At 40.0% G+C, this 8,376-nt stretch overlaps 1 pseudogene; it reads right to left on the bottom strand.

Annotated features, from left to right (window-relative positions):
• Window positions 1-4,058: 4,058 nt before the first annotated feature.
• Window positions 4,059-4,466, bottom strand: LOC123776179 (large ribosomal subunit protein eL32 pseudogene; annotated as a pseudogene).
• Window positions 4,467-8,376: the final 3,910 nt, after the last annotated feature.

Here is an 8,376-nt window from a genome sequence, read left to right as displayed (position 1 = left end):
CACTTTCAGCCTCGGAAGACTGAACACCTAGCATGGTCATACATTAAAATGTTACACAATATTTCCTGATTTTTAAAACCCTTTGAAAAATATCTACGGCCATGATTTACCCCCACAGGCCACTGGTCTGCAATTCCAGATGTAGAGGTGTCATTTCCATGGGGCAATCTCTATCTACCTTAAACAGATTCTCCACATTCATGTATTCAGGGCCTACATCAACAAATTAGAACAAATGATTTGCAATTAGAATATAAATAACTAACGCAGAAATGCTTGAATCATTCTAGAGTACCAAACCCATAGTTAAAGGGCTCCCAAAGATATTTTTATCTCCTGAAAGCTTTTGTGTTTCAAGAGTTTGTATTCTTCCATTCTCTATATGGAAGTCTAATGGGTACTTCCAGAATCTCGCGCCAAAGTTAATTGCCCCTTATTTTTAGAATCAACTTACCTGTGACACTTTATCACATAATAACTTTCTGTTATAAGTAAGTATGCTTTATTTTGATCCCCCACATTGCTGATTTCTAGAATGCACGTTTTCATACACAGATCTCTTCCTGTAGCATCTAGAAACTATGTTTATGATGAAACACTTATAATTCTCAGTCTTGTTTACCTGAAAGATTATTATCCACACTGCAGGTTTCCGGATTTCAAGTTTATTGATTCAGCTTCTTCACTTGCATTGTTCAGGCTTCTTACCTCTTTTTGTTTACTTCTATAAGCAGCCTGGAGGGAAGATATTTGAAACCCAAAGACCTAACTATTTCTTTTGCTCTGAGAAGACATGTCTTTCTAGGCATCTGATTCTTGGCATTTTTTGGAGGACTATGTTGTCTATTTCCAGATAAACATGATTTTACTGCAAGTGAAATCCCAAGAGCAAAAGAGAGGTGAGCAGGTAAAGATGGTTTTCTTTAGCTTCCTAAGCCAAATTTCCTAAATACATCTTCATTACTCTGTTTTCAGACTTTTACTTGGATCTCAGCAAATACAAACACCCACTCCAAAGCTCAGCATCTTTTTAAATTCTATTCCATAGAAGCCCATACATACCTCTTTTTCCTCCTTCAATTCAGAAATCTGAGAATTATACATTATACAGTATATTTTGTTGATAGTATTGCTGTGTCTGGATACGTATATTCGTGTTGCATTATACACATCTTATGCTACCTCTTTTTCCTCCTTCAATTCAGAAATCTGAGAAATATACATTATACAGTATATTTTGTTGATAGTATTGCTGTGTCTGGATACGTATATTCATGTTGCATTATACACATCTTATGCTCCTATCTATATTCTCTTGGCACTACCTGTTTCCCAGACCCTCAGCAACTTCCTCCATTGCAGCTGCTGCTAGATCTTGGAGTCTGAAGCGTGATTTTATATCTGAGGCTAAACAAACAACATGTCTGGAGTCCTGGTTCCTCCCACTATTTCCAGACTTAGAAATGAGAAGCACATATCACATGGAGTAGGATCTGGCTTCCCCAAAGCTGCCAAAGGGACCAGGTGATAGAACTTCTTAAGTATTGATGAGTCAACTCCCAAGCAAACTGTGACCGACTAGAAGCAGAAGATGAAGGAGAGCTGTCAGATAAATCTCATCTCACTTCTTCCCCCAGATGGGCTTTTAGATGCAGGATTTTGCCATGCTATCTGTCCAAACAATGCTACACATGGTCAAGCAGGTGCACAGCTGATGGAATGGCTGTCTCTTTGTGGCTTTTTGTGAAGCAGTGGTCAGCATGCTAACACATCATCTTGAATTTGCTTCTCACTGTTCTCTGCCACACTTCTTCTTTTCTCACTCTAGTTACCCTGGGGTTCTCTTTTCAATAAAGCATCAGCACTTAAACCTTGTGTCAAGCTTTATTTTCAAGGGAATTCAAGGAAGGACATCTGTGTCATCTGTGTATGTGTATATAATTATATTAATACAAATATAGTTTATATATATAGTTATATATAATTATATAGAGATATATGATTTATCATATGTATAATCATTTATTTCCCTTTACTACTCTGTATAAAATGCTATTCACATAAAAGTACTGTACAGTGACATTACAACGCAAGATAGTAATACAAAGAATTTATGAATCCCAGAGGTTCGTTTATGGTTTTGTTCTGCTTTTTGCTAGTGGAAAAAAGCTTTACACAAAGTAATAAATACGAACTTGGTAAGATGCCAGCCATAAACTTTGGGAAATGATCAGTAACAACACTGATCCTTTAGGAAAGTAGGGTTTGAGACTCTCAAAATTACATATAAATGAGAAGAGCACCTTGAAGACTTTCAGCTTAAACTCTTTTTTCTCTGAAATGTGGCGAGGCCTGAAACCCACGCTCTGCCTTGGGCGCTCAGCTAATAGCAGAAGCACATTTTAAAATAAATGTCCGCTTGGTAGCTCTCTACACGTGTGCTACTTTATGTCACATTGGGTCGACAATAAGGTAAATGCCATTTGTATTATATTTTCACAGCTTAGCAAAACAATACAGCCTTTTTAAATGATTTTGCTTTCATCCTTCTTATCGCTCAATTCTAAATAAAAGCATGCATATTCTAAATAAAGTCAATGCCCCCAGAGGCATCAACGCCCTTGCTTGTAGGTACAAACCAGGGTTTGATGAGAGCAGGCTTCCACCAATGGCTGTAGGAAGAAATGTTCACTTAGGAGAAGATGCTGTGGTCATGAGATCAGCCCACGTGGAGGTGAGGCTGAGAGGATGTGCACACAGATAGCACAGACATCAGGTACCATTTTAGTAATTAACGAGCAGGGCCAATTTTCTCTTTGACATTCTTGTATTTAATATAGCATATAATTGAAATTGAAGTATACCTCCAATGCCTGCTGGACCCACCTTCCCCGCAGAAATCTTATTGAAGTGAACCTTCAATCCAATGCCATACCTTTGTGAGCCCAAAGCCTTGCCTTCTGCAGATTCCTGACAGTTGACAGCCTTCAGTATTTCTATTTCTTGGCCACCTCCCTAGAATTGCAGAGTCCAACCTCTATACCAGTTTCCACTGAAGTTCTACGTGAGTTGAGTGGATTTAAGACTTAAGGGATCAGGAGAGGGGCACAGGTCACACTGCCTCACCATCCGCCATCTTGCCCACTAGACTCCACACACTCCCTCCCATTCCATGCCTTGAAACCAGCTCACAAATGTGGCCCATTTTCTCTCTCACTCAGAAGAGGTCCATCCATACTTCATTCTTAAAGGCTTGGCTTTGCCTAACAAAATTGGTTTTGTACCTGTAAAGAGTTTTCATATAAGCTACTACCTTTTTTCTCCATATCATTAAATAAGAATATAAAATTTTCTCTATGTGACTCAATAAAATTATTTTTGAAAAAAAATGTGGTCGTAAACATTTTATTTTTCCTGAACTATCCCTTGCACAGAATATAAGGCCCATGGTAGACTAGCTCAATTCCCCCTTTTAAACGCTTACATTGTTCAAAGTATTTTTCCCCTTTAAAGTCATTATATTTATATTTTCCCTTTATTTTTTATGATTTTTGATTAATGTATACCTCTTCCCACCAGGATGTAAACTCCAAGAGCATAGCAACCAAGTCTATCTTGCTTGGTACTGAATCATTGGTATCCAGTAATTAGCCTGGCACAAAAGATGATCAATGCGTTTGTTCAATGAATGAATGAAATTATATCTGCAAACTTATTAATTTCATCTTGCATATGCAGAAGAAAAAATTATAGAGAAAAGCAAAAACCAAAGGTCCAGAAAAGTGAATTGTCTTGCCCAACTCACGCAGCTAATCGATAGCAGAGCGCTTTAATGAGTTTGCCATGCCTGTCCCTCAGCCTTCTTGTGATTTTAGACGGTAAATTCATTGTCATATTACATTTATAAGCACTCTTTTAAAGCTAGTGTTTTCTCTCAAACACATGTGCTTGACTAAAGAAATACCAAAGAAGTCTGGTCATAGGATTCCCTGATTCTTTTTTTTCCCCCACAGTTTTATGGTTTTAACACAAATACGACGTGCACATCAGCTGTCTTTCTATTCCTTTCCTTCACTGCACAGCCTAGCATTGGGACTGGTGACTCTGATGGCCAGCTGGGCTGCTCTTTCCACAATGGCTTTGCAGATCTTGGAGGAGACACTGTGAGCAATCTCTGCACGGTGAGATTTGTTGCACGTCAACAGCACTTCAAGCTCCTTGACGCTGTGAATGAGGAACTTCCGGAAGCCACTGGGCACCATGTGCTTTGTTTTCTGGTTGCTCCCGTAACCAGTGTTGGGCGTCATGATCTGGTCCTTGAATCTTCTGTGCACCCTATTGCCAATGCTTCTGGGTTTCTGCCAGTCACACTTAATTTTGATTTATCCATCTGACTGGTGCTGGAGGAACTTCTTGGTCCTCTTTTTAATGACCTTGGGCTTCCAGGGAGGTCTGAAGGCGGCCATGATGCCAAGTAGGAGATGGCTGCCATCTCAGCAGGCAGTGCCAAGGAAGGAGGATTCCTTGACTCCTATTTTCCTGTTGAGAGATACCAAATCCGTTTATATCTTACCCTGAAAAATGATTTTTCTTGCCTATCCCTCCCACCCCCACCCTTGGAAATCAGTACTTGAAAATGCTTCTGTTATTTCCCCTGGAGCTTTGAGTGATTTAGAATCATTCCTCGGATACACCAGACTGCACCAAGAGCTGCTTCCACTTCTCAAGAACACATGGAACAAAATGGTGCAGGCGGATAAGCACTCATAGGGTCCTGTGAAAACAACTACTTAAAGCTATCAGTCCCCCCTGAGACTTCAAAGGGCCCCAGAAATTCAGGTAAAAGTACAAGGAGAGTAAAATACATCTTACCTTATTTCAACACATCTTAAAAGAAGTGGATTGAAATATAAATTTCTCCTTGGAGCCCAAGGATAGATACATTTATTTTCTGATTGTTTTCTAGTCTAAATGTACCAGTGGAGCTGCCAGGGTGGATAGGTTAGGAGCTCAAGAGAGAAAGCCTGCGGCTCCAGGATCCGTGTGGAGTCTGCTTCTGCACGCAAGGTCTGAGAAGAGGAGAGGGAAATCAGAAGTTGTCGTCTGAGAGGCTGTAATTCAAGTCTATGTCACTACCCAAGTATTACACGATTTGTTTTAAGATAGAGACTGCAAATATGAAAGCGCTCTCACATTTGTTCACCCTTGACATCTCTCCCAAAGACTTTTATATACCTTATTGCCAACATTCACAACATGCAATAAAACTTCACTATTTCGCACAAAGTAAAGAAAGAACACGCTCCTATAAAGGATACAGACATCAAACTCCATTAAATGTGTTAGTCATTCTCTGAAAACTTGCTTCCACATTTTAAATGGCAAATCTTCTTTTTGAGGATAAACCTCAACAAAGCCCTTGCGCCATAAATTTCAAGTTAATGTGGCTAACGTCAATGGCATTTGCTATGAATAGACTTGCAAATAATCTCTAGCAAGTGATCCCCAACTGGGAGCCTATCCTTTCTATACAAAACTATTTAGAACTCACTGGATTGCTTGCACTCCTGTAAGAACACCATGAATTACTTCTTATTGGAAAAGATCATTTTTTTTAAAGGTTTGTAATGATGAGAGAACTATTGGAGCAACTTGTGTCTACTACTGCAGAGGATAGGATAGTTTCTTTCTTTCCCTCACTTTCTTTTCTTCTATACTTATGCTCTGGTTTCCAAAACCAATGATACTTTAAAAAAAACCAAAAAAACCAAAACACTATAATGGCCCTGCTTTGTAACTTGTTCCATATGTTTGACATGCTTCATAAAATAATTCCACATTAGTTTCCCTAGCCTAGTGTTTGGATCGTGACATCTGTTTTTTTCCTATGTTTTCATGATTTATTTTGGTGTCCATGTGAACTTGCTCCGTAACAGTAAAAGGAATTTGCTTAGATTCCCTTTTCCTAGAATGTCTTCTTGCGCCTTGCAGACCCATCAGGCTTCCTACGCAAGGAGATACGTCACACAGCCACTATCAAGCTAACTCTGCCACTTCCTAGTGTACGCGAACTCACGGAAGTCACTCATCTCTCTAGACCTCAATTTCCACATCTGTAAAATGGGGATGATAATAGTAATGCCTATTTATAGGGTTTTGGGGAAGGCTTAAGTAAGTTATTATATGTATATATTTATAAAGCACTTCAGTTAGTGCCTGGCACATAGCAAGGGTTCGTTTCTTTAGTTATTAAAGCCAAGGCACAAAGAAAGACCTCCGAGAGAGATTCCTCTTACTCTACGACCCCTTGCTGACTTTCATTTATTCATTCACTCAGCAAATGGTTATCAGGAACCAAAAGCTAAAATCATCACCAGAGTGGAGCCATATTGTTCACTGAGGCTGAAGAAGTCAGTAATACGAATCCTATCTTTATTTAAAATTTTGATGTGTTGTTCATCACAGATTTGTACACCAATTTTGACTTTTAAAAATATTACATTACAATATTATCTTGATTACTGATAAAACAGTATTTCTCTTGATTACTTGACATACCCTTCCCCAATTAAATTTTATGCCCAAAGCACGTGCCTCACTTACCTCACCTGATCCTGGCTCAGGACAGTTGTGACCAAAACACTCAGTCCCAGTCCTCGTGGGGCTCACACTCAAGTGGGAGGAAGGATAGACCTTAACAAAGTTATCACAAAAATATGTCAATTCTTTCCATTAAAAATGCAAGAGTTTTATATTATCCCTTAGGCCTGTGGCTGAATGTAAATACATTTTTGAAATTAAGAGCTCAAGTTTTCAGTTATTCATTTTTCAACAGACAGGTGTGAACTGCCTACCTTGGGCCGGGCACAGCTCTGGGAACTAGGGCAGAGCAAAAGAGACATACATTTCTACACTTATTGAGTTTACATTCGTGTGTGGAAAAGATACAATGAACAACACAAATAAATAAAATAGACTATATGTTTTATAGTGCTAAGTTATAAAGAGAGAAAAAATATGTGAAAGGGAGAATGGAAAGAAAATTAAAATGTTAGCTAAGGACCACCGGAATTGTGACCTTTGAGTAATGAGGTGGGGACAGTGAGGGAGAAGGGGAGGGAGGCAGATATGTGGAGGAAGACAGTCCAGACAAAGAGAGTGGCTAGTGCGGGGGAGGACTCCGAAATGGAAATGTGCCCGAAGTGTTTAAGAGCATAGTAAAGAGGATGGTGCAGCAAGGAGCGAGTGAGCAGGAATTTAGATCAAGAAGGTAATGGAGGGCTGATCATGGAGGACCTTCTACAGCATTACAATTCCTTTGTTTTGCACTCTGAGAGGGGAAATCCCTAAAGCATTTGAGTACAGGAGTGACGAGGTCCGACTTAGGTTTAGCAGGATCAGTCCAGGGCGGTGCTGAGGATGGACTGGTGGGAACAAGCGAGGAAATGGGACCAATTAGGAGCCCACTATGCCATCCAGACGATATGTGATGGAGGCTTGGAGCAGGATGGCAGCAGCCGAGGGGACGTTAAGCAGTCAAACTCTGGATGTATTTTGAAAGGAGAGCCGACAGGTTTTGCTCTTGACCTGGATGTGGCACAAGAGAGAAAGAGGGGCCAGGAATAGCTTGAGGTTTTTGGTCTATGCAACTGGAAGAAGGGGGTTACCACCAGCTGAAAAATAAAGACGATAAAGAAGTAAACCTGGGAGGGAACATCCAGGAGCTCAGTGTTGGATGCCCATAATCAACAAAATGGATATAGTGTGTAGACATTGGCATTTAGGTTTGAACTCGAGAATTCTGGGTATTAGTCTTAGTACTCAGGTATGGGAAAAGGCTCTAGCAAAGGAGACTGAGCTGGAGAAAACCAAGAGAGTACGGTGGCTTGACGTCAAGGGAAGAAAGTATTCTGAGGAAGCAGGTATGACAAACTTTCAGAAGCTGCTGACAGGTCAATGAGGTGAGGACTAAACATTGGTCATTGGGTTAGCAAACCAAAGTGACCTTGATGGGAGCAATTTTAGGAGAGCAGTGTCAGTAAAAGCCGAATTTAGTGAGTTCGAAAGGAAAACAAAGAAGAATTTTTAGAGAATTATTTTGAGTTTTGCTATAAAAGGAAGGTAAGAGGTGGGGCAATGACTAGAAGGGAGAAGAAGTTCAAGGGTGGGTTGTTAAATTTTTGTTTTGTGTTTTAAAATGGGGGAAATATTATCTTGTTTGTACATGAAGCAGAAGACAAAGGTTAATGGCATATAAGAAGGTATAATGGCAGTAGGTCTGGTCTGATGACGTGTGTGTGTGTGTGTGTGTGTGTGTGTGTGTGTGTGTGTGTGTGTTGTGGGTCGTGAGAAGAGGGAGAAAAAATGGCCCAGGAG

This window comes from Ursus americanus, chromosome 2 (genome assembly GCF_024610735.1).
Source record: "Ursus americanus isolate L20-20 chromosome 2, mUrsAme1.1.p, whole genome shotgun sequence".
NCBI classification, from domain to species: domain Eukaryota; kingdom Metazoa; phylum Chordata; class Mammalia; order Carnivora; family Ursidae; genus Ursus; species Ursus americanus.
The sequence above is the reverse complement of the archived record's forward strand: the minus strand, read 5'-3'. Positions and strand labels throughout refer to the sequence as shown.